Source organism: Salvelinus sp. IW2-2015, linkage group LG11, assembly GCF_002910315.2.
Source record: "Salvelinus sp. IW2-2015 linkage group LG11, ASM291031v2, whole genome shotgun sequence".
Classification (NCBI taxonomy): Eukaryota; Metazoa; Chordata; class Actinopteri; order Salmoniformes; family Salmonidae; genus Salvelinus; species Salvelinus sp. IW2-2015.
This window is the reverse complement of record NC_036851.1, coordinates 10,132,759-10,156,322: the sequence shown is the minus strand read 5'-3', so window position 1 is coordinate 10,156,322 and position 23,564 is coordinate 10,132,759. Positions and strand designations below refer to the sequence as shown.

General features: G+C 42.9%; 1 protein-coding gene across 2 annotated transcripts in view; it reads right to left on the bottom strand.

The window, feature by feature from the left end:
* LOC111969767 (caM kinase-like vesicle-associated protein) overlaps positions 1–20,969 on the bottom strand; it is a 35,983-nt gene extending 15,014 nt beyond the window's left edge. Inside the window, exon 1 of one of the 2 annotated variants that reach the window (XM_023996016.2) lies at positions 20,723–20,969. The gene's annotated coding sequence lies outside the window, so the exon portion shown is untranslated. Of the gene's footprint in view, positions 1–15,055; positions 15,270–20,722 lie in introns of those variants that run through there. The other variant, XM_023996015.2, reaches the window with a different exon arrangement.
* Positions 20,970–23,564: the final 2,595 nt, after the last annotated feature.

The following is a 23,564-nucleotide window of genomic DNA, read 5'->3' as shown; positions in this document are numbered from 1 at the left end:
TTGTGCACTCTCCTCAAACAATAGCATGGTATTCTTACACTGTAATAGCTACTGTAATTTGGACTGTGCAGTTAGATTAACAATCATTTAAGATTTCTACCTATATCAGATATGTTTATGTCCTGGTATTTTTTTTGTTACTTACAACCTCATGCTAATCACATTAGCCTACGTTAGCTCAACCGTGCCGCACGGGGGGGACACAAATCCAGTAGAGGTTAAAATTCAGAAATATCTAGGCTATTTGGTCCTTGAATAGTCAGTGAAGTTATGGTAGCTGATTTAGTTAAGTTTTATTTCTGATTTAAGAGATGTAGGTGCTTTCGTTTGTTTCCTGCCATCTCAATTGAAGGGTGTTGCGTTATTGTGCTTGTTGTCGTAAAACCATGTGCGGTTATTATGAGCAGCTTCGAATGTTGGCTTCAACTTGGTTTTCCATACAAAGTGTTCCATTACAAAGAGAACCCGGTTTTTGGTTGCTTTCTCCTTTTAAAATATGATATAGTAACCCCTCAACAACATCTAGTTTTAGCAACATACTAGCTAGCTACCACATGAACAGGTGCAGTTTTATAGGGTCAGCTGTAGTAGTTCGGCACAGCTGGATCAAATTAGGTTTAAGTGGCTTGCACATCAACAGACTTTTCACCATGTCAGCTCAAGTAATTGAACCAACAACCGCTTGGTTAGTGGCCCTTCGCTCCAACCGCTAGGCTAACTGCCACCCACTAGTGTGTTTGTGTCGGGAGCATGCTGTCTATTTAGTCAAGCAATGCCCTCATTATTCTGACATATTTTGGAAAATAAAAATAATGTCAGTGTCAATGCAGGCCTGTTAAATAATGAATTATTCTTCAAATGGTTTAGGCCACATTTTTTGCATACATTTTGGGGGAAGTTTTTTTCCACAAAAAATAGTGCTTGAAAAAGTCCTTAGGATACTTGCTCAGCCCGTAATAAAATCACCTGCTATTGAAATTATATAATATAAATATAATTATATTATATTCAAATGATGCACACATCATTTGCTTTCCTGTCAGTATTTATTTCATTCGGGCCAGTAGTTTTCAGTTGCTGTGTGCAATGCCTGTAGGCCCTATCTATCTACAACTTTGTGTAACGGCTAGTGATGCTAATGATAGCCTAACCGTTTTCATATAGGTGGAAAGGCAACTAAACGGTAACTACAAAGTAGCCTCTGCCTACCTGGCAGAATCATGATTATTTTCACCAATCCAGTGGCCATTTGTTTTGAAAGCCCTACACCACTGAATTAAAGGGCCATTTCTTTGCTGTTACAGTAAAGCCTGCTTTTCCACTGACTAGACCATGTAAAGAACACACTCCATCTCCCAGAATAGCTCTTTGGGCCAGGAGAGCAGACTGAAGTATAATTTCAGAGCCAGAATGATTGCATCCAGAATTTGTTTTTCCTGAAATTAACACACAAAAGCCATTAGCTACTCAGTCTACACTCTGGCAGAGGAGGGTGTTATTTTTGTCTACTTCATTGCAAAAACGTTCAAAGCGTTGATTAAATTCCCTTTTCCTAGTGTTTCAACAGTGCTGTTTACAGCAGCAGCAGYAGCAGTCCTTCCTGCATTGGTTTGGTGCGGAGTGGGCAATATCTCCAGCCGACACGTAGACTGGTAGTAATGAGCCAGGAGGGGGAAATAATGAACCCTGTGCAGCGAGAGAGGAGAAGAAGAGTGAATAGTTCTGTTTCAGGTTGTGAATCAATCATCGGCACGGGAAGGAGAGAGTCTCTGGGATGAAGACTCAGAGGAGAGGAGAGAAGAAGAGAAGGTTGAGTGTAGTGCGGGCCACAGTGGGACTCATTACTATATATCTCCAGGATCAGGTCTCCAGAGATACGCATTGCCTGACTCGCTGGCTGAATAGCACAGTGGTGCTGATATAATCAGCCTCCCCTCAAGCAACTCTATTACTGCAACTGATAAACATACATCAAATCATATCAAATGTTATTCGTCACATGCTTCGTGAACAGTGAAGTGCTTACTTACGRGCCTTTCCCAAAAATGCAGAGAAATTAAATAGAGAAATAATACAAAAGTAATAACACATAAAACATCTAAGTAATAATAAATACACAATAAGTAACAATAACTTGGCTATATACRTGGGGTCGATGTGCAAGGGTACAAGTCGATGTGCAAGTGTACAAGCTAATTGAGGTATATACGTACAGTACCAGTCAAAAGTTTGGACACCTTCAAGGGTTTTTCTTTATTTTACTATTTTCTACATCATAGAATAATAGTGAAGACATCAAAACTCTGAAATAACACATATGACATCATGTAGTAACCAAAAAAGTGTTAAACAAATCATAATATATTTGAGATTTTAGTCTTCAAAGTAGCCACACTTTGCCTTGATGACAGCTTTGCACATGCTTGGCATTCTCTCAACCAGCTTCACCTGGAATGCTTTCCCAACAGTCTTGAAGGAGTTCCAACATATGCTGAGCACTTGTTGGGTTTTTGCAAGGACTGATTTGACGTAATTTCCGGTCACACCGTGTAGACTTGTTTATGTGCTGCTGTGCGGTTTGTTGCTAACCTTACTTTGCTAACTGCCAACTTTACAGTTTTTATTTTTTCATTACCGTTTTATATTTACATTTTTTCCCTCTTTTGACTTTTTTCATTCAACTTTTTCACCCCAGACGCTTTATCTGGACGTGGTTCATCAGGACCTCCACCACCCGAAGCTAAGTAGTAACATTAACATTATGCCATCTAATTGCAGTCGCTGTACTCATAATATACAGGAGAACGATCGCCTTATGGCGAGGATAGCTGTGCTGCAAGCCCAGCTTCAGACGCAATCGTTAGGCAAGGGTAATTTAAGTGTAGGAAAGGATGAAACAGCGTCTGTGCCACCAAAAAGTACAGAWAGTAGTATAAATCGCCTCTTACAGTCCTCGCAGCCGGATAATTTTCTCATGGCTTCTGGAGGGAAATGCTGTAGGATTGCTCAACCGGTGTCGCTCATTCAGCCGACAGAAACTTTCAACCGGTTCTCCCCATTAAGCAACGGGTCGGAGTCAGAGGCCGTGCCTTCTCTGGTCTCTCCTCCTCCCGTTACGGGGTCTGAGACGCCGAAGCCTCCCACCATTAGCTCTGACAAATTGAAAACCCTAGTCATTGGCGACTCCATTACCCACAGAAATAGACCAAAAAACGAATCATCCAGCAATCATACAATGTATACCAGGGGGCAGGGCTACCGACGTTAAGGCTAATCTGAAGATGGTGATGGCTAAGGCTAAAACTGGTGTAGAGAGTATAGGGATATTGTTATCCACGTCGGCACCAACGATGTTAGGATGAAATAGTCAGAGGTCACCAAGCGCAACATAGCTTCAGCGTGACRGACTCCATCCTAGCTGGAGGGGTGCTCTCATTTTATCTACGAACATAGACAGGGCTCTAACTCCCCTAGCTCCACAATGAGATACGGTGCAGGCCAGGCAGCAGGGTGCAGGCCAGGCAGCAGGCTGTTAGCCAGCCTGCCAGCTTAGTGGAGTCTGCCACTAGCACAGTCAGTGTAGTCTGCTCAGCTATCCCCATTGAGACCGTGTCTGTGCCTTGATCTAGGTTGGGCAAAACTAAACATGGCGGTGTTCGCCTTAGCAATCTCACTGGAATTAAGACCTCCTCCATTCCTGTCATTATTGAAAGAGATTGTGATATCTCACATCTCAAAATAGTGCTACTTAATGTTAGATCCCTCACTTCCAAGGCAGTTAAAGTCAATGAACTAATCACTGATCATAATCTTGATGTGATTGGCCTGACTGAAACATGGCTTAAGCCTGATGAATTTACTGTGTTAAATGAGGCCTCACCTCCTGGTTACACTAGTGACCATATCCCCCGCTCATCCCGCAAAGGCGGAGGTGTTGCTAACATTTACGATAGCAAATTTCAATTTACAAAAAAATGACGTTTTCATCTTTTGAGCTTCTAGTCATGAAATCTATGCAGCCTACTCAATCACTTTTTATAGCTACTGTTTACAGGCATCCTGGGCCATATACAGCGTTCCTCACTGAGTTCCCTGAATTCCTATCGGACCTTGTAGTCATGGCAGATAATATTCAAATTTTTGGTGACTTTAATATTCACATGGAAAAGTCCACAGACCCACTCCAAAAGGCTTTCGGAGCCATCATCAACTCAGTGGGTTTTGTCCAACATGTCTCCGGACCGACTCACTGCCACAGTCATACTCTGGACCTAGTTTTGTCCCGTGGAATAAATGTTGTTGATCTTAATGTTTTTTCTCATAATCCTGGACTATCAGACCACCATTTTATTACGTTTGCAATCGCAACAAATAATCTGCTCAGACCCCAACCAAGGATCATCAAAAGTCGTGCTATAAATTCTCGGACAACTCACAGATTCCTAGATGCCCTTCCAGACTCCCTCCGCCTACCCAAGGAAGTCAGAGAACAACAATCAGTTAACCACCTAACTGGGGAACTTAATTTAACCTTGTGTAATAACCTAGATGCAGTCACACCCCTAAAAACAAAAATMATTTGTCATAAGAAACTAGCTCCCAGCCTCCCGGGTGGCGCAGTGGTCTAGGGTACTGCATCGCAGTGCTAACTGCGCCACCAGAGTCTCTGGGTTCGCGCCCAGGCTCTGTCGCAGCCGGCCGCGACCGTGAGGTCCGTGGGGCGACGCACARTTGRCATAGCGTCGTCCGGGTTAGGGAGGGTTTGGCCGGTAGGGATTTCCTTGTCTCATCGCGCTCCAGCGACTCCTGTGGCAGGCCGGGCGCAGTGCGCGCTAACCAAGGGGGCCAGGTRCACGGTGTTTCCTCCGACACATTGGTGCGGCTCGCTTCCGGGTTGGAGGCGCGCTGTGTTAAGAAGCAGTGCGGCTTGGTTGGGTTGTGCTTCGGAGGACGCATGGCTTTCGACCTTCGTCTCTCCCGAGCCCGTACGGGAGTTGTAGCGATGACACAAGATAGTAATTACTAGCGATTGGATACCACGAAAATTGGGGAGAAAATGGGATAAAATGTAAGAWTTTTTTTWAATAAATAMATTTTAAAAAACTAGCTCCCTGGTATACAGAAAATACCCGAGCTCTGAAGCAAGCGTCCAGAAAATTGGAACAGAAATGATGCTACACCAAACTGGAAGTCTTCCGACTAGCTTAGAAAGACAGTGCTGTGCAGTATCGAAGAGCCCTCACTGCTGCTCGATCATCCTATTTTTCCAACTTAATTGAGGAAAATAAGAACAATMCCAAAATAATTTTTGATACTGTTGCAAAGCTGACTAAAAACAGCATTCCCCAAGAGAGGATGGCTTTCACTTCATCAGTGATACATTTATGAACTTCTTTGACGAAAAGATCATGATCATTAAAAAGCAAATTACAGACTCTTCTTTAAATCAGCTTATTCCTCCAAAGCTCAGTTTTCCTGAGTCTGCACAACTATGCCAGGACCCAGGATCAAGGGAGACACTCAAGTTTTTTAATACTATATCTCTTGACACATTGCTGAAAATATTCATGGCCTCTAAACCTTCAAACTGCATACTGGACCCTATTCCAACTAAACTACTRAAAGAGCTGCTTCCTRTGCTTGGCCCTCCTATGTTGAACATAATAAACGTCTCTCCATCCACCGGATGTGTACCAAACTCACTAAAAGTGGCGGTAATCAAGCCTCTCTTGAAAAAGCCAAACCTTGACTCAGAAAATATTTTTTAAACTATCGGCCTATATCGAATCTCCCATTCATCTCTACCATTTTTGAAAAAGCAGCAACTCACTGTCTTCCTGAAGTCAAACAATGTATACGAAACGTTCTGGCTGGATGCCCACTTCCACCCGGCAAATGAGGGACGCTGGCACCGAGCACACCGGCCTGTGAATACTCAACCGAGACACAGTGCGCATCACCCCATAACACGGGGCCTGACCAGTCACATGCTCGCCACGGTAAGCATGGGGAGTTGGCTCAGGTCTCCAACCTGACTCAGCCACACTCCCCGTGTCCCCCCCCCCCCAAAAAAATTGGGGGCTGCCTCTCGGGCTTCCTTGCCAGCCTTGTTCCCTCATAACGCTGCCGCTCCGCCTTAGCTGCCTCCAGTTCCTCCCTTGGACGGCGATACTCCCCAGCCTGCCTCCAGGGTCCCTTACCATCCAGGATCTCCTCCCATGTCCAGGAGTCCTCTCTACCACGCTGCTTGGTCCTTTGGTGGTGGGAAGTTCTGTCACGGCCGTTGAAAAAAGTGGACCAAGGTACATTTTCTTTTATTGAATAAAAATGACGCCAAACAAAACAACAAACACTACAAAAACTAACCGTGAAGCTACAGGCTATGTGCCCTAAACAAAAGTCAACTTCCCACAAACACAGGTGGAAAAAAGAGCTACCTAAGTATGGTTCTCAATCAGAGACAACGATAGACAGCTGCCTCTGATTGAGAACCACACCCGGCCAAGGAAAAAGAAAACATAGAAATGAAGAAACTAGAATGCCCACACTAGTCACACCCTGGCCTAACCAAAATAGAGAATAAAAACCTCTCTATGGCCAGGGCGTGACAGTTGCACCGTCTACAACCACTGTGATTATTATTATTTGACCCTGCTGGTCATCTATGAACATTTGAACATCTTAGCCACGTTCTGTTATAATCTCAACCCGGCACAACCAGAAGAGAACTGGCCACCCCTCATAGCCTGGCTCCTCTCTAGGTTTCTTCCTAGGTTCTGGCCTTTCTAGGGAGTTTTTCCTRGCCACCGTGCTTCTACACCTGCATTGCTTGCTGTTTGGGGTTTTAGGCTGGGTTTGTGTACAGCAGTTTGTGACATCAGCTGATGTAAGAAGGGCTTTATGAATATATTTTATTGATTGATTGATTGATTGATTGATTGTTGGCTGCTTTTCCTTCACTCTGCGGTCCAACTCATCCCAAACCATCTCAATTGGGTTGAGGTCGGGTGATCGTAATGGCCAGGTCATCTGATGCAGCACTCCATCACTCTCCTTCTTGGCAAAATAGCCCTTACACAGCCTGGAGGTGTGTTGGGTCATTGTCCTGTTGAAAAACAAATAATAGTCCCACTAAGCGCAAACCAGATGGTTTTTGCGACTGCACTTTATGGATTGACTGAACTTCATGTCTTTCTCTTTGCTTATTTGAGCTGTTCTTGCCATCATATGGACTTGGTCTTTTACCAAATAGGGCTATCTTATGTATACCACCCCTACCTTGTCACAACACAACTGATTGGCTAAAACAAATTAAGAAGGAACGAAATTCCACAAGTGAACTTTTAACAAGGCACACCTGTTAATTGAAATGCAGTCCAGATGACTACCTCATGAAGCTGGTTGAGGGAATGCTAAGAGTGTGCAAAGCTGTCATCAAGGCAAAGGGTGGCTACTTTGAAGAATATCTAATAGCATCAATATCAAAGTCAAAAAAGGTAATGCAAAAAGGGTCAAAGCAGATCGTCCAGGTAGCTATYTGGTTAACTATTTAACTAACTATTTAGCAGTCTTATGGCTTGGGGGTAGAAGCTGTTCAGGGTCTTGTTGATTCCAGACTTGGTGCATYGTTACCGCTTGTCATGCCGYAGCAGAAAAAACAGTCTATGAGACTTGGGTGGTTGGAGTCTTTGCCAATTTTTATGGCCTTCCTCTGACACCACCTGGTATAGATGTCCTGGATGGCAGGGAGCTCAGCCTCAATGACGTACTGGGCCATACTCACTACACTCTGTAGCACCTTGCGGTTTGATGCCAAGCAGTTGCCATACCRAGCGGGGATGCAGCCAGTCAAGATGCTCTCAATGGTACAGCTGTAGAACTTTTTCAAGATCTGAGGGCCCATGCCAAATCTTTTCAGCCTCCTGAGGGAGATGAGGAGCTGTCGTGCCCTCTTCATGACTGTGTTGGTGTGTGTGGACCATGATAGATCCTTAGTGTTGTGGAACCCGAGAAACTTGAAGCTCTCAAACCGCTCCCCTACAACTCCGTCAATGTAAATAGGGCGTGTAGTCCATGATTAGCCATTTTTTCTAGCTGACGTTGTTGGAGAGATTGTTGGCAGTGTGATGCCAGATCTCTGACCTCCTCGCTATAGGCGGTCTTGTCGTCGGCGGAGATCAAGGCTACCCCCGTTGTGTTGTCAGTAAATTTAATGATGGGGGGTGGCCCATCAAGAAGTCCAGGATCCAGTTGCAGAGGGAGGTGTTCAGTCAAAGGGTCCTTAGTTTAGTGATGAGCTTGGAGGACTCATTGAGTCCTAACTGTACCTTACAGTTAGACTTCCAATGTAGCCTAGCCTTAAACAGTAGCCTATGTAGTATGTATCAGTAGGTACGTTTCCATCCAATAGGCAACAGATTTTCATATGAATATTCCAATATTTGCATTTTCCCACCACAGATGTTTTCCCATTATTGCGGATAAAAGGCAGTGTGTGATGACGTAGTGCACATAAAAATAACGTTTGCGGTTAAATTCCCATATACCTAATAAAAAAGTGAAATGGGTTTTCATCGCATTTAACTCTACTGATGGTTTTGTCACTAAAAATGTTGCGTTATATAGTGAATGTGCCCACGCTGATCTTGACATGTGCGTTCTAGCCAACAGCTCGCAGATACAGTGTGGGTATAGTTTACATGATGAGATTATTATGAACAAAAAGAGCAAGATTATTTCTGTTTGTCAAACGGCAGCTAAGCATGTCACCAGAATAAGACCCTCGATATTTATTGGAAAGGAGCATCAAGCTCATCACTGTGCACTTTCACCACCCTGTAAAGTTCATCATAACTTATTTCATCTGTAGCCTAATCAACTGCGTGCTTTCCCGAGTCGTAGTGGGAGGGCCACACAACATATAATCAACATTGTATCAATATTTGCGCCTAAAGATGTTTCCACTGTCATTGCTCGCATAATACATTTTTACAGACACAAAGATCCCACCTTTTGATTTGGAAAGTTTACCGACAAATTAACTGTATCCATCAGGCCTAACATGACATTTTTCATCCGACATGTACTTTACTCGCATAAAAAGGTTGGATTTTATCACTCCCCTTCCAGTGTAGGATTATCTATCGATATGTGTAGTGTCTAACCGAATGAATATTTCATTAACTGCATTATTAACACTTTATAGGACACTATAGGGGGAACATAAGGGGGAAAGGAGAATGTTCATGTTCACAATCCACTATCTGAGGAGCCATTTTTGAAGACTTCTAGAAATCAAGGGAAGAGACAGTCAGGTGTAAGAGAATATAGCCAAAGACACATGCTCACATATGCACTCTGAACAATATGGAATAATGCAGATATATGTTTGAAACATATGTATTTCGTAGCTAAACATGTTCTGTGCATAAACAGCCTACAGTATACAGTCGGTATACAGTATGCACACCTCCTTTCTCTTCCGTCTGAAAGCTGCAGAGCTCAGCATCACTCCCTGGTACTGTATGTTAAAACAGAGATTTGTTGGTAGTTTCAAATCCAAAGTACAGCCTGCCACTCTCCACATGCTGAGACCCCTTCTCAAGCATGGATCCTAGGGGAACGAACCCCACAAAGGCTGCCTGCCTGGCTGTCTCTAACCCAGTGGTTCCTAAACTGTGGGGAGCGCCGGCAGGGGGTGTAACACAAGCATACTCTTATACACACACACACACACACACACACACACACACACACACCACACACCACACACACACATCCACACACACACACACACACACACACACACACACACACACACACACACACACACACACACACACACACACCACACACACACACACACACACACACACACACACACACACACACCAAATTAGCTTATATAACCGCTTCATAATGACATTCCCCCTTGTTCTACAATCCCATTATGGTTTTGCTATGCAGCTATTGTTCCAATAGTGAAGTGTTGGCTCAGGGGTCACTTTTAAAAATGGTTTCATGTCTGAATAAGAGGACAGTAACAATAACCCTTGTTCACTTTTTATTCTATTATTTTGTTTTCTAAGCAAAGCATTAATCCAATTCAGTTTCAGCAAACATAACAAGTGCGAGACACAGCATCAATCAGTGGTGATACTGATATAGCTAATAGAAATACTGCTTAGCATAATGCATAAACATTCATCATTCTTCGCTGTATTGTCTGAGCCTCTGTGCTAATCATGAATATGCAAAAAGCCTCGTCACAACACTGTTACACACTAACCAGGTTTCCATCCAACCTTTTTATGCGAGTAAAGTASATGTTGGATAAAAAATGTCACGACAGGCTTGATGGAAACAGCAAATTTTGTCGGTAAACTTTCCAAACGACAACAAAACAAAATACGCTATACAAGGTGGGATCTTTTTGTGTCTGTAAAATGTATTATGTGAGAAATGGCGGTGGAAACATCTTTATGAGCAAATAATAGAGAAAATAACGAAGTAGGATTTGTTTTGTGGTCCTCCCACTACGACTTGGAAAAGCATTCAGTTTATCAGGCTACACATGAAATAAGTGATGATGAACTTCACAGGGTGGCRAAAGTGCACTGTGATGAGYTTGATGCTCCTTTTCAATAAATATYRAGGGTCTTATTCTGGTGACATGATGGTCGATGCTTGGCTGCCATTTGACAAATACAATTGGACTATGGCATTGTCGAATACTCGTTTCTGATTAGCTTGAAGGGCATTCTAGCATGTGCATTATTTCCCTATAATGCACGGTATATCACAGTAGAATAACAATGACTATAGTTCTATGTTCGAGCTTCTTTTGAAAGCGAAAGACGAATTGAAAACATTATTGACGTTGTTGAATTCGATTTTCATAATAGCAAGCTAGGACTGATGGTTTGGTTAGATAAACTAGCAAGTCTGTTTGTTTGGTTACCAAGGTAACTACTGAAGCTTTCAAGTAAACTTGCTAGCTACTTCAATGAATGTTGAACACATTTCTACTGGCAAATTAACACATTTCAAGTGGCAATTATTTTTAAATTATAGCCATGGTATAAAAGGGATAATCAATTCGGGGCTCTATGGGAGTTATTTTTATGTGCACTACGTCATCACACACAGCTTTTTATCCGCAACAAGTCAATTTGATGGAAACATATCTCTGGTGGGAAAATGCCCATGTTGTTTTTAAGAAGATTTTTAGAATATTCGCATGAAAATCTGTCGCCAATTGGATGGAAACCTATAGTTCTTCAAAGAATCTGCGTTACAGTAATATCAACTGTCTGGTCCAGGGTCTGTTTAGGACTACAATTCAGGGTGCAACAATCAGTAAACTACACCATAAACAAATGCTAAATGTATATGTATTGTGGCAGATGGCAGGGAGAGGTGAGGGGAGTGGTTATTGAGGGGAAATATCTTGCAGGTCGCTGGCTCCACCCCCGAGCCTTATATGGACTTCCTGCCCCAACGAGGCGAGGCTGTAGCTCGTTAAGCCAGGGAGTGCTTGGGGACAAAGGAGGGAGCAGTGAACCAAGAGAGTGATGAAGAGTGAGAGAAGCAAGAGCAATATCTGTGTGATTACCCATTGTGACCTGGACTGTCGGACTACCCTCCTTGTGTATCGGACCGGATTGGCTGAGGACCCGAGTGTGAGTTTTACCCCAAGAAAACAGAATGGACAAAGAGAACAGCTTGTGGATTGTGAAGTAATTGGTGAATTCCCCCTTCTTCCCCAGTGTACAAAAACCACTAATAAACTTCCTATTTGTGCTACTGGTGCAAGTTTTGTTACTGAACTTGGTGACGTGGAAACCCCACACCATTGAGCCTGCTACAGTATATTGAGATTTATCATCAAATAATCAACATAACTTGCAATACACATGCTGTATAGTAGTCCATAGTTTTTTTTAGCATGGGTTTACATGCAATCTCCTTACTCTGATTCAAATTCTTTTGAGTATACTTTAAATGCCCTGATGTGCCACAAATTTTGGCTTTGACAACAGCTGATCAATTGGATATGTGGATGCGCAAGGAATAGCGGGAAACATTGTGGCATGACGCATTCTCAGTATTCGAAAATACAATGTTTTATAGTATTCAAATTTTCAAAAAATCAAGTATAGGTTAAATGCCAGGATGTTATGCTCATTTTGGCTCTTCCTCTAGTAGATTGGAAGGGGTGGGCTGTGAGTGATAAGACCTAGTTCTCTTCAGGTAGCCAAACAACRAAACTGTGGCTACTGAATTGGAAAGATGCCTAATAGCAAAGCTTCTGCGGTGGTATTCAAATGTAGGCTAAATAGTTTTTGTTCTACTTAAAATGATCACAAGTAGGCCTATTGCATCGAAGCGGAAGTCTTAAAAAAATAAATTCTGTTTTCTCATTGACAAGTATTTAGTGTTCTCTTGCCCTTTGTCAGAGCTTTTAAACTAAACTAAATACTAAACCGTCTTTTGATTTCTGATTGTGTCGGCAGCGGGGACTCGAAATGTGGCTGCGTTATTTGTGTCATGTTAATCAGGCCTTTTGATTTGAACACATGGATTGTTTTAGTTTTGTAGGCTAGGATACCTATTTAATCTATGGATCAAGCATTAGCAGTCATTCTGATCTCGTTCCCAATGATCAGTGCTTTAGTGTATTATGTTGCTGTCCAGCGTTTCTGATTTGTAGCCTTTTGATTTGAACATTTGAACACTTCTGGCTATTTGACTTAATTTATATATGTTACAGAACTTTGGTTTCACTAAACATGTTGAAATGAAACGAAATAATACGTTTCTTTCTTTAGTACTTTTGAAATAGGATAGGTAGATTACATAGCCTACAGTACAGGTAGAATGTGGTAGTCTGGCTATAAACAGCCTATTTAGGCCTATAACTCCATTCCTATTCAATTCAGAGTTTAAGAGAAATCCATCGAATTGGAAATGAGCTATTATCAGCCTGGTTAATGCGATGTTTGTCTGTTGAATTTGGAAAGATCCACTTGCACTCGGACCCGCCCCACCTACTCAGCCAGTCAGGAGCTGAGCCAGTCAGGAGCTGCTACTGCGTTGTGACCGTAGCATACTGCATACTTTTTACTAAACGGTTTGTGCTAAATAATATGTGACGATGAGTACATAGTATGCAGTTTAAGTATGTAGTACGCTGGTATGGGTATTTGGACACAGCCAGTCTTTATCTGAGAGTAATGGCTTGGGAGCTACAGAGACTTMAAATCTTTTACCGCAGATATCGTAATGGAGTAATAAGGCGTCATGAACTGTACAATTGGGTGATCCTTGACTGGCTGTTTCAGTAGCTCATTTCATACTCTCTCATAATACTGTATGTACCATACAATAACCAGGTAAATTATTCTCCCCAGTCTCCCAGGTCTTTTTTAAAATATATTCTTTTAACCTTTATTTAACTAGGCAAGTCAGTTAAGAACAAATTCTTATTTTCAATGACGGCCAAGGAACAGTGGGTTAACTGCCTTGTTCAGATTTTCAACTTGTCAGCTCACAGATTCGATCTTGCAACCTTTTCGGTTACTAGTCCAACGCTCTAACCACTAGGCTACCTGCCGTCTGACGTAGGCATGGCCCTGGTGCCTGATCCGTGGCACGAGCCTGGGGCCCACGACGGTCAAGGCTTATGAAGCACTAGTGACAGGGGGGAGATGGTCATGCACAACCTCAAGCTAGGAAACAGACGTTGCCTTTTGGAACGGTAAGACCGTCACTGTGTATTATCATCGCTTAGAGGAATTTGATTAAATCAGCCTCAATACAGACTAGATTTAGTATAAAACAGATGAAACACAAACATATATCGTCGCCAGGGGTGAAAGTAAGCCAGTACGGTCTGGTACAGAATCCTGGAAAAATAATTAGTGGCGTTACGCTGTAACACAAAATGCCAAGAAAACTGTTGGCTATTACACCATTATTTAACTTTGCCGCATGTCAGCCGCATAGAAAATGAGCGAATTGACTTGAAACTGGATGGTATACGTACGCTCCAAATTACAGTGTGGTTCCATTAGATTACATTTTGCCAAGGTGGAGATGAGTGGCCGATACCGAGATGTGTGCGGACAGCAGTGGACACATCAATTCAGGCTACAAGTATCATTACAATACACTTGTAGGTGTTTTGTAACAGATGTCTCTTTCTATTCATCAAATTGTGGGTGCACAGTGCACTGTTTGGATGCTGGAATTGTTTGATGAGCGGACGAACGTGCGCAGGTATCCTACAGGAGCGCTTTTTTGAAATGATTGACAATCAGATAAAAACATCACGACTGGTTGTGTTTATGCCACATTAAAAGATAACACATGTTAGAAGTCATATGACAAATCTTTACTAGGTCTACTAGGCACACAGAGATCATATGAAATGAATAGGGATTCTATATGTAATTCGATGATTCCATCTAAATGCTATAATTCTTTTTATGTATGTGACACATAGGGAGTCCCATACCGGTAAGAAATTAAATCTACTTTCACCCCTGAATGTTAGTGATGGGGGGAAAAATYGATACAGTTACATATCGGGATATTATTTTTGATGATATATATTGCAATCTTATTTTCCCTGTAGTTGGCTGTACCTGCACCAAAACTCCAGTGTTTTTCCTTTACATATTTTTCTCCATCTTCTTTTTATTAAATAAGGAGCCAATTTGTTTCCAGATCTTTTATTTCCATGACTGATCAAAACTCGTTTTCTCATGGCTCTCTCTGGTCCCTCTGCTGCAGACATATGKTGAGTAACATGTTTGGAACATCAAATCGCAATAAATTCCCATTATTGATTCGCAATACATATAGAATCCTGGGAATCGCAATAAATATCTAAGTTTCGTGATAATATCATATCGTGAGGTCCAATTCCCAGCCATACTGATCGTTGCCATCAGCACCTAGGACAACAGATTCCACAACAGAACTGCAAGGGAATCGGAAAACTACATGAAATCACTGGTGAGAACAGCTGAGATAGCTCGGCTCTTCTTACCTGTTTGATCTGGCTGTTGACAGGATTGAAGAGGAAAGACGTAGGTCCCTCTTCACCTTGTGTTCCAGCTTCTGACTTATTGGTTATGAGTCTGACATATTTTTTTCCTATTCTTCTTCTTCACGCTTCACTGCCTAATCTGACCATTCTGTTCTGTTGTTTGTTGCCTTGGATACCAAGTCCTACATAAGCATCATGGTACAGTGCTGTGCCTTTAGAGCGTAACCAGCAGCATCACATGCGGAGGGATGGGGGGGGGGTATGGACGCATTCCCCATCCACACTGTTGTGCAGGAACAGAGCTAAATTTAGTGGCTGGCTAGGGTCATGCTCACCTCGCTGGTTTTTTATTGACGCAAAACAAACGGATGTTTCGTCTCGCATCAACAGATCAATATAGAAGATCCTTCATGGAATGATCTTAGTACCTTCAAAATAGACTGTGTTTGTAATAAGAACAGTACCCGTTGGCCTACAACCCAGTATACAACCCATCATTTTCATCTGCATGCACATGAAGCATGACGTGACCACTTTTTCTTCACTCACTTCCACTTTCTTCTCGTTGACTGTTTTTCACATTACTGTAAACACGCAATAACCGTAAAATATATACAACAAGGACACTAATTAGTTAGTGTGGTTTAACCGTATCAGACTAGGTTCTATGGAAGGCAAACTGATAGGGTTCTGTAATAATCTGTCTCTCTCTAGTCATCCAATCAATGACTAGTTGAAGATTGACATACAGYATCTAGCAAAATTACATAATGGATCAAGCGGGGGTGAAATATTAATTAATGCTATAATTTAAAGTTCTCTTTCAACTTTAGCTTTTCGTAGATGCAGTCATGCACTTGGATCTACTCGGATCTCTGCAACACTTTCAGAAGGATGTGAGGATTTTCTTTGACAGCAGTGCTTACTCACATTTTATTGCTTATAAAAATGGGCTTTAACTCTTGTGTTCTTTGATTGGCGAATGACCTATTTTCTCAAAATGGTATTTGAGTGCTCTCCGGCCTCTTCACTGTGTGAATGGGACTTCTATAAACTCATCCAATTGCTTTGTTTTTCCGGATTTTCCCTCAGGTAAGCAATGTACTGACATTTGAATGTACTGACATCTCCACTAAATAAAAATTATGTACACACACACACACACACACAACAACACACACACACACACACACACACACACACACACACACACACACACACACACACACACCACACACACACACACACACACACCACACACACCACACACACACACACACACACACACACACACACCCACACACAACACACACACACACACACACACACACACACACACACACCACACACACACACACACACACACACACACACCACACACACACACACACACACAACACACACACACACACCACAACACACCCACAACACACACCACCACACACACACACACACACACACACAACACACACACACACACACACCACACACACACACACACACACACACACACACACCACAACACACCACACACACACCACACACCACACACTAATAACCAAAAGATGCCTCCAGAAGAAGTTGTTATCACAGGCGTGTGGCTACATTACTTAAATAATACATTATGATTTCCATGGCTTTATTAATTGTCACCCATGGGAATATGGTTCTTACTGACCTTTGCAGTGGTTTCATTATACTCAGTGGGGAGATGTGAATTTCCCTTACAGCCATTCAGCAAATGGATTGCTTCCTTTCATTTCCCCTGCTTGAGTCTGTGCAGCGGCATGCTGAATGTAGACGCTGCGTTAGTAGACTGACTAAACCCTAATGAAACCATACTTTCCCTCCCCCTCTTGGTTTTCCTCAGAGAACTGTCTATTTGTTAATTAAGCCATATTCCCACTGTGAAAGATGGAAAGTCTGAGGAGTGGAGGGGCGAAAGAGATTTCTACTTTGCAATTCACATTAGGCTACATCCTTGCTTTTCCCTTCGTTGTGGCTGGCAATGCTACATTCTTGATCCGCAGCTCAAATTGACCGTAAATATCACAGTGGCCACTAGCCAGTAATCACAAACTATTTACATTGAACAAAAATATAAATGTAAAGTGTTGGTCCCATGTTTCATAAGCTGAAATAAAAGATCCCAGACATTTTCCATATGCACAGAAAGCTTATTCTCTCAAATGTTTTAACAAATTTGTTTACATCCATTAGTGAGCATTTCTCCTTAGCCAAGATAATCCATCCACCTGACAGGTGTGGCATATCAAGAAGCTGATTAAACAGCATGATCATTACACAGGTACACCTTGTGCGGGGGACAATAAAAAAGGTCACTTTAAAATGTGCAGTTTTGTCACACAACACAATGCCAGAGATGTCTCAAGTTTTGAGGGAGCGTATAATTGGAATGCTGACTGCAGGAATGTCCACCAGAGTTGTTGTCCGATAAATGTATGTTAATTTCTCTACCATAAGCCGCCTCCAATGTTGTTATAGAGAATTCCGTTCAACCAGCCTCACAACCGCAAACCACGTGTAACCATGCCAGCCCAGGACGTCCATATCTGGGTTCTTCACCTGCAGTATCATCTGAGACMAGCCACTCGGACAGTTGATGAAACTGTGGGCTTGTACAACCAAAGAATTTCTGCACAAACTGTCAGAAACCRTCTCAGGGAAGCTCATCTGCGTGCACGTCGTCCTCACCAGRGTCTTGACCTGACTGCAGTTTGGCGTCGTAACCGACTTCAGTGGGYAAATTCYCACGTTCGATGGACACTGGCACRCTGGAGAAGTGTGCTCTTCATGGATGAATCCCRGTTTCAACACCTGTACCAGGCTGATGGCAGACAGCGTGTGTGGCGTCTTGTGGGCGATCGGTTTGCTGATGTCAACGCTGTGTCAACAGAGTGCCCCATGGTGGCGGTGGGGTTATGGTATGGGCAGGCATAAGCTATGGACAACAAACAGTGCAGTCAAGCAACAAAAACAACACTGTTTCTTTTTGGGGGGGTGACATCAATATGGCCAGCAGTGTTTATCGACACAAGACAATTCAATAGAAGCGGACCATAGCAGGCAATTGGCACATCCATTTTCAATGTGAACTTTCTACATGTCGACAACAACAAAAAAATCACTGGACAAGTTAATGGAGACATAGCTAGTATGGTCTGATTTGCTGGGCTATTTCCTTCACCTTTGACCCCATCAAGAGCAGCTTTTCTGCTGAAGTAATTATTCACTTAATCTGCCATCTCATGGGAGATGCAAGAGAAAAAATACGTAGAAGGAGGCCAGATCTTAACGGGGATATACAAATCAGTTTCTTTCTGGTAATACTTTCATAAATAAAAGCAACGGCTTATATGACTGTACATGTTGTCCAGACTGTACATGTTTACCAATTCCTCTGTATTTTGTGATTTCTGTCCATCTTGAAAAGATCTGCAYCCCCAAGAGCGCTTAACCTGAGGTAACGCATTCCTTAATTTGACCTGATAAGACAGACCTGTGTGGCTCCGCCTCTCTCAGAACAAGGAATGTTGCCCATCGTATGTCACAAAGAAGGACGTGCCAACCCACATCCAGTCATTCTATACGGTCAATTTGAATGGGAGTCAACACAAAGGCCATTTGTCCAGTTGGTGTTCTCTGTTTCAGACAATATTTACACCCTTTGACAGCCATCAATTCAAGTGGAGCCAAGTAGAGAGGCAGGTGTCCTTGCAGGACCGCCAACAGCATCCTAAATGACTTCTCTCCTTTAATCCTAATTTAGGACATTGTGTCATCCCAAGATGATTTACAAACACAGGGCTCCACTCAGTTGGGCAGAGAGAGAATGTGTAATGTAAAATGTAGATGTTTTGCGGTTGAAAATATAGCTGACATATGTAAAGAGAGTGAACAGCTGATGCGAGAGTCCATCCTTGGAACTTGCGAATCAAAGGCGAGTGCCTAACTCCCCGTGCCAAAAAACGACAACGCATACACTGCTTTCAATTGGGCGATTGCGGAGGTGGGGTTTCGACGTCATTAAATAGAGCAGTGGTAATTCACACCTATGACTGCTATAGGCTGCTACTGGAGATTTTGGTGGTACGTTAACTTCCCGAGATATAGCTTTTACATTGGATTTTTATTAGGAAAAAACAACAGCCTCTCTCCTCTCCTCTCGTGTCTGATACATGAAGCTTTCCAGGCTTCAATTAAGAATTTAATGTTTCATAATGTCGGTTGGATGCAAAATAAAAACACATGCTACATAAACATAAACATGAAATATCCTCCACTGACAGGCCAGAGAAAACAGTGTTATGAAGTCTGTAAACCTGGATAAAAATACCATTCTCCTACATGCCAGATGCTTCTGCACTTCAGTCTTTCCATACAGCCGCAACAATACTAGAAACTCTTTTAAACAGGGTTAGTGATAAGCAATGGTTCCATCCACGCCACAGTCAGCAAACAATCAGCAAACTCATTGCTAGTTAGAAAAGACAAGTGCGAGTGTTACTGAAAGAAAGGCTCTGCCAAGGCCATTAGCTGTCACAGCCTGTCAGGCATATCAGGGCCCATTATCAGCCCTAAAGAACGCATGCYGTGCCCAACTTCACACAGAGGGAGCAGAGCATGATCGCTGGGCTAAGACCCAGACTGAAATACATATTTTACTCATGTAAATCTACCCTGAGACCCATATCACTTACCAGAATAATCATTATTCCTCCTGGGTCTGAGGGTGCTGCCTGATACCCAAAAGTGAGGTATCGCTATAACAAACGCAATCGGACTCCTTTTAGACAGTAAAATCACTTGAGAGTGGAACAATGTAATTAGCTGCACCCCAAGTTAAGGTGACAGGGTTGTAGTAGCTGCCATCCTACTATGACTCGGGGAAGGAACGCGCGCACAATGCAAATAACATGGTARCATGATAAACAATGTAATTTCCAGTTGTCATACATTGTTAATGGATTTAGCATCACATGTATTTTTCAATAGTTCATCTGCAATCAAATCTTACGATATTCTAATGAAATTAAATTTCCCACCAATTCCTGACTTATTTTTAAATTCTATGTTATTATGTTATACAATGATTGGAAACATCTCAGACAATTTTGGGCAAAGCCATATGAAAAAAGTTTGCCATCAGGTGTTTACAGTAAATGTAATTGTTACAATACTTTCTGAAATTAACAGTTAACCTTCGAGGGGGGTACAACAGGCACACAGTTTCAGAAACCTGCAACGTGAAGAATGTCCATTAAGAAAGGTATTCACATATAGTCAGTGKTGTAAAGTACTTAAGTAAAAATACTTTCAAGTACTACTTAAGTCATTTTTGGAGGTAATTGTAYTTTACTATTTATATTTTTGACAACTTTTACTTTTACTTCACTACATTCGTAAAGAAAATACTGTACTTCTTACTGGCTGACTTACACTCTTACTTGAGTCATTTTCTATTAAGGTATCTCTGTACTTTTACTCAAGTATAACAATTGGATACATTTTCAACCATTGCATTTAGTGATACCCTGTCTTATATATTTTCCAAAACAGAAGGCCCCCAGAAAATGTGTGGGATATCTTAGGTTACATCTCACGTTTTAATAAGTCCAATTTGCAAATTGTATGCTGCTCACTCACCTGAAATTAGCTCTGTAAAAATTGTGGCCGTTTTTTCCCCAGTTCTTTCTTTCTTTAGCCTATGCGTGCTTTGTCGCAGAAAGAACGTGATAAGAGCTTGGTTTTCCTGGGTTGGTTAGCAGTGCAGACTTATTCCCTGTGAGATAAAAGAGATAGGTCCTCACTCATCTGCTCCGTCAACGCTTCTTAAAGAGAGCAACACAGAGGAGGAAGGATGCGCATCGATAGTAGGCTGCTCTAAATACCATCAACAACATCCAGGCAAGGAAGGTGTGGAGTGTGCGCATATGAGTGTGCAAATATATTGAGCGCGTTTGAGTGGGTAAGGCTAAAGTGTTTATCATAGWCCAAAACGTGTACCTGTATGCACAGCAGCGTTGTAGAAAATTGGTTTGTTGGCTTTCAGACTTTTCACATTTTCTGTCAACACATTCAAATGAATAGAGGACGGGTAGCGGAGCCGCGTTGGTTGGGCATTGTGGGGAGATGCGCGTTTKGGCTGTATGTCTGAYRGTGGTCTCAGAGCCGTGTAGCTATGTCACAATGGGACCCCTGACGATCACAACTGACTCGATGAAAGTCAAGGAGTGAAGTCGGGGGAGGTGGATCTGCAACAGCCGAAAGTCGGATACTAATGTGGTTTTCCAACATCAAGGATCAGATCAACTTGGCAGTGTTGCCATTAAAACATTATAAATGTTTTTCTTTATAATGTCGAAATAAACATGTCCCCAACCCCAATATCGCACACTCACAAACTGAAATCATATCTGTGTACATTGTATAATCAATTAGTGAGAGAGAGCCTTATTTAATATCACATTAGTTTGTATCCACTGTAAGAATCGTGGCAAAGTTGGTTCCTGTTTCAAGTCATCTTTGGTCACGTTCGTGTGGGTCAAACAAAAACACCCAAATGATTGGTTGACAATAGAGCCTCCAACAATGCAGGCGATGGCTGCAGGATGAAGTTGGTGAAGAGCAACTGCAGAAACGTGTAGTTGACTGAAATCAAAACTTCATGACCTTTGATCACATGTTTTTTTGCAAAGTTAATGCAGTCAACATGTTGGCGCAAGTCTGACTATTTTTATCCCTATAATGCAACACACCGTGAAAAGCGGTGACACTTGACAAAAGTGATCCGCTCGAAAGCATTCATTTATCAAGGCTAATGGTAGCCTATGTTATGGAACCCCTGAAGGGACACATAGAAAAGGAAAAAAGCKAATTATTTTGCGTTCCCTCGCAAAAAGTTAGCTAGCTGGTAACCTCRTCCCCAGGCTATTGCACACAGCGCATTTTGATGGAAGTCTCTGGAAACGAAATTAGCTAGCTACCTTACCTTCACATCCAAGAGGTCATAGAGGAACAGCCTTAGGTAAGTGTCCTTTTGTCTTGTAATTTCACATCTGGAAGGTGAATTGAAACAATTAGCTAGCATGATTATATAATTTATAGCACAGCCAACTAGCTAGCTTGCTAGCTAGCAAGCTATATGAATAATGCACTGAATTTAGCTACTGTCGAGGGGATCACAATAGTTGTTAGCTATGGCTATACTCATAGCAAGAACAAGCAAGACCCTATCTGAGAAGCATGAGTGATCGAGCATTCTACTCCGTGCATTGTCAATGAGCAGTGAATTCATCAAAAGTGCATTACAGTGGTTTGGAAAAACAATTACATTTCAAAAGGAGGCAGCTGTTTTTGATTACCTTTGTTAGCTAATGACAACATTATCGGTCTAAAGTACATTGACAAAATGATAATGATGGCAAAGTTGTTTCCTTCTAAACAATTGCCTACTTTAGCAATGCCATAATATTTCCAGATCACCATTGATTCATTTAGATTAAGCAGTCTTAAGCCTCCATCTATCACAACGTTTGGGGGCCACTATGGCAAAGTTGGCTCCTGCCGGTCCGGCGCCGTTAATAGTGAAAGCCAAGTCTTGTCCAGCGAATCACCTGCCCCACAGCCAAGGGGCGGCGATTGTGCAGGCTCTAAACCACCCTTCGGAGAAACCTCCATCCAGGTGCACACCTTCCACGATCGGCCGTCAGTGTATCCGTGATGCTCGGATCCTGCTGCCTAGAAGCCCTGGAAGGCTCATACCCTCACGCTATGGTCGCTCGTGACTCCCCAGCCGCTCGTGGGGGACATCACAATCCACGAACTGTGCCTCCGCTTTCCACACCGAGGCCCAGGCCTCCTGTGTGTCCCTCCAGTCAGCGAAAGCCTCCAAGCGTCGCATTGATCCTGGCAAGAAGCCTCCAGTGATGATCCATGGACAGAAGCCTCCAGTGATGATCAAAGCTTACTGTCTTGGAGCCACGCAAGACGCCGGCTGCCAGATGCATGCATCCAGTTCGGCAAGCCACAGCCTCCAGTATGTGATCCACTCTGGCGAACGTAAGCCTCAGTGAAGGAGTCATGGCACGAAGCTCCCAGCGAGGCCTCAGCGGCCTCCAGCGACGGTCCCCGTCCGGACCTCCAGCGACGTTCTCCAGTCCAGAGCCTCCAGCGACGAGTCTCCCTACCGGCCAAACCCTCCCTAACCCGACGAGCTAGGCCAATTGTGCGTCGCCCCACGGACCTCCCGGTCGCGGCCGGCGAGTGGGCGCGGAACAGAGTCTCTGGTGGCACAGCTAGCACTGCGATGCAGTGCCTAGACCACTGCGCCATCCGGGAGGCGCCTCCATCTTTCTTAAATGGAAGAAGTTTGGAACCACCAAGATTCTTCCTAGAGCTGGCCACCCGGCCAAACTGAAAAATTTGGACGGTGGTCCAAAAGAACATGGAGAGGCTATTGGTCGGGAGGTGAGCACAGCAACGCCAA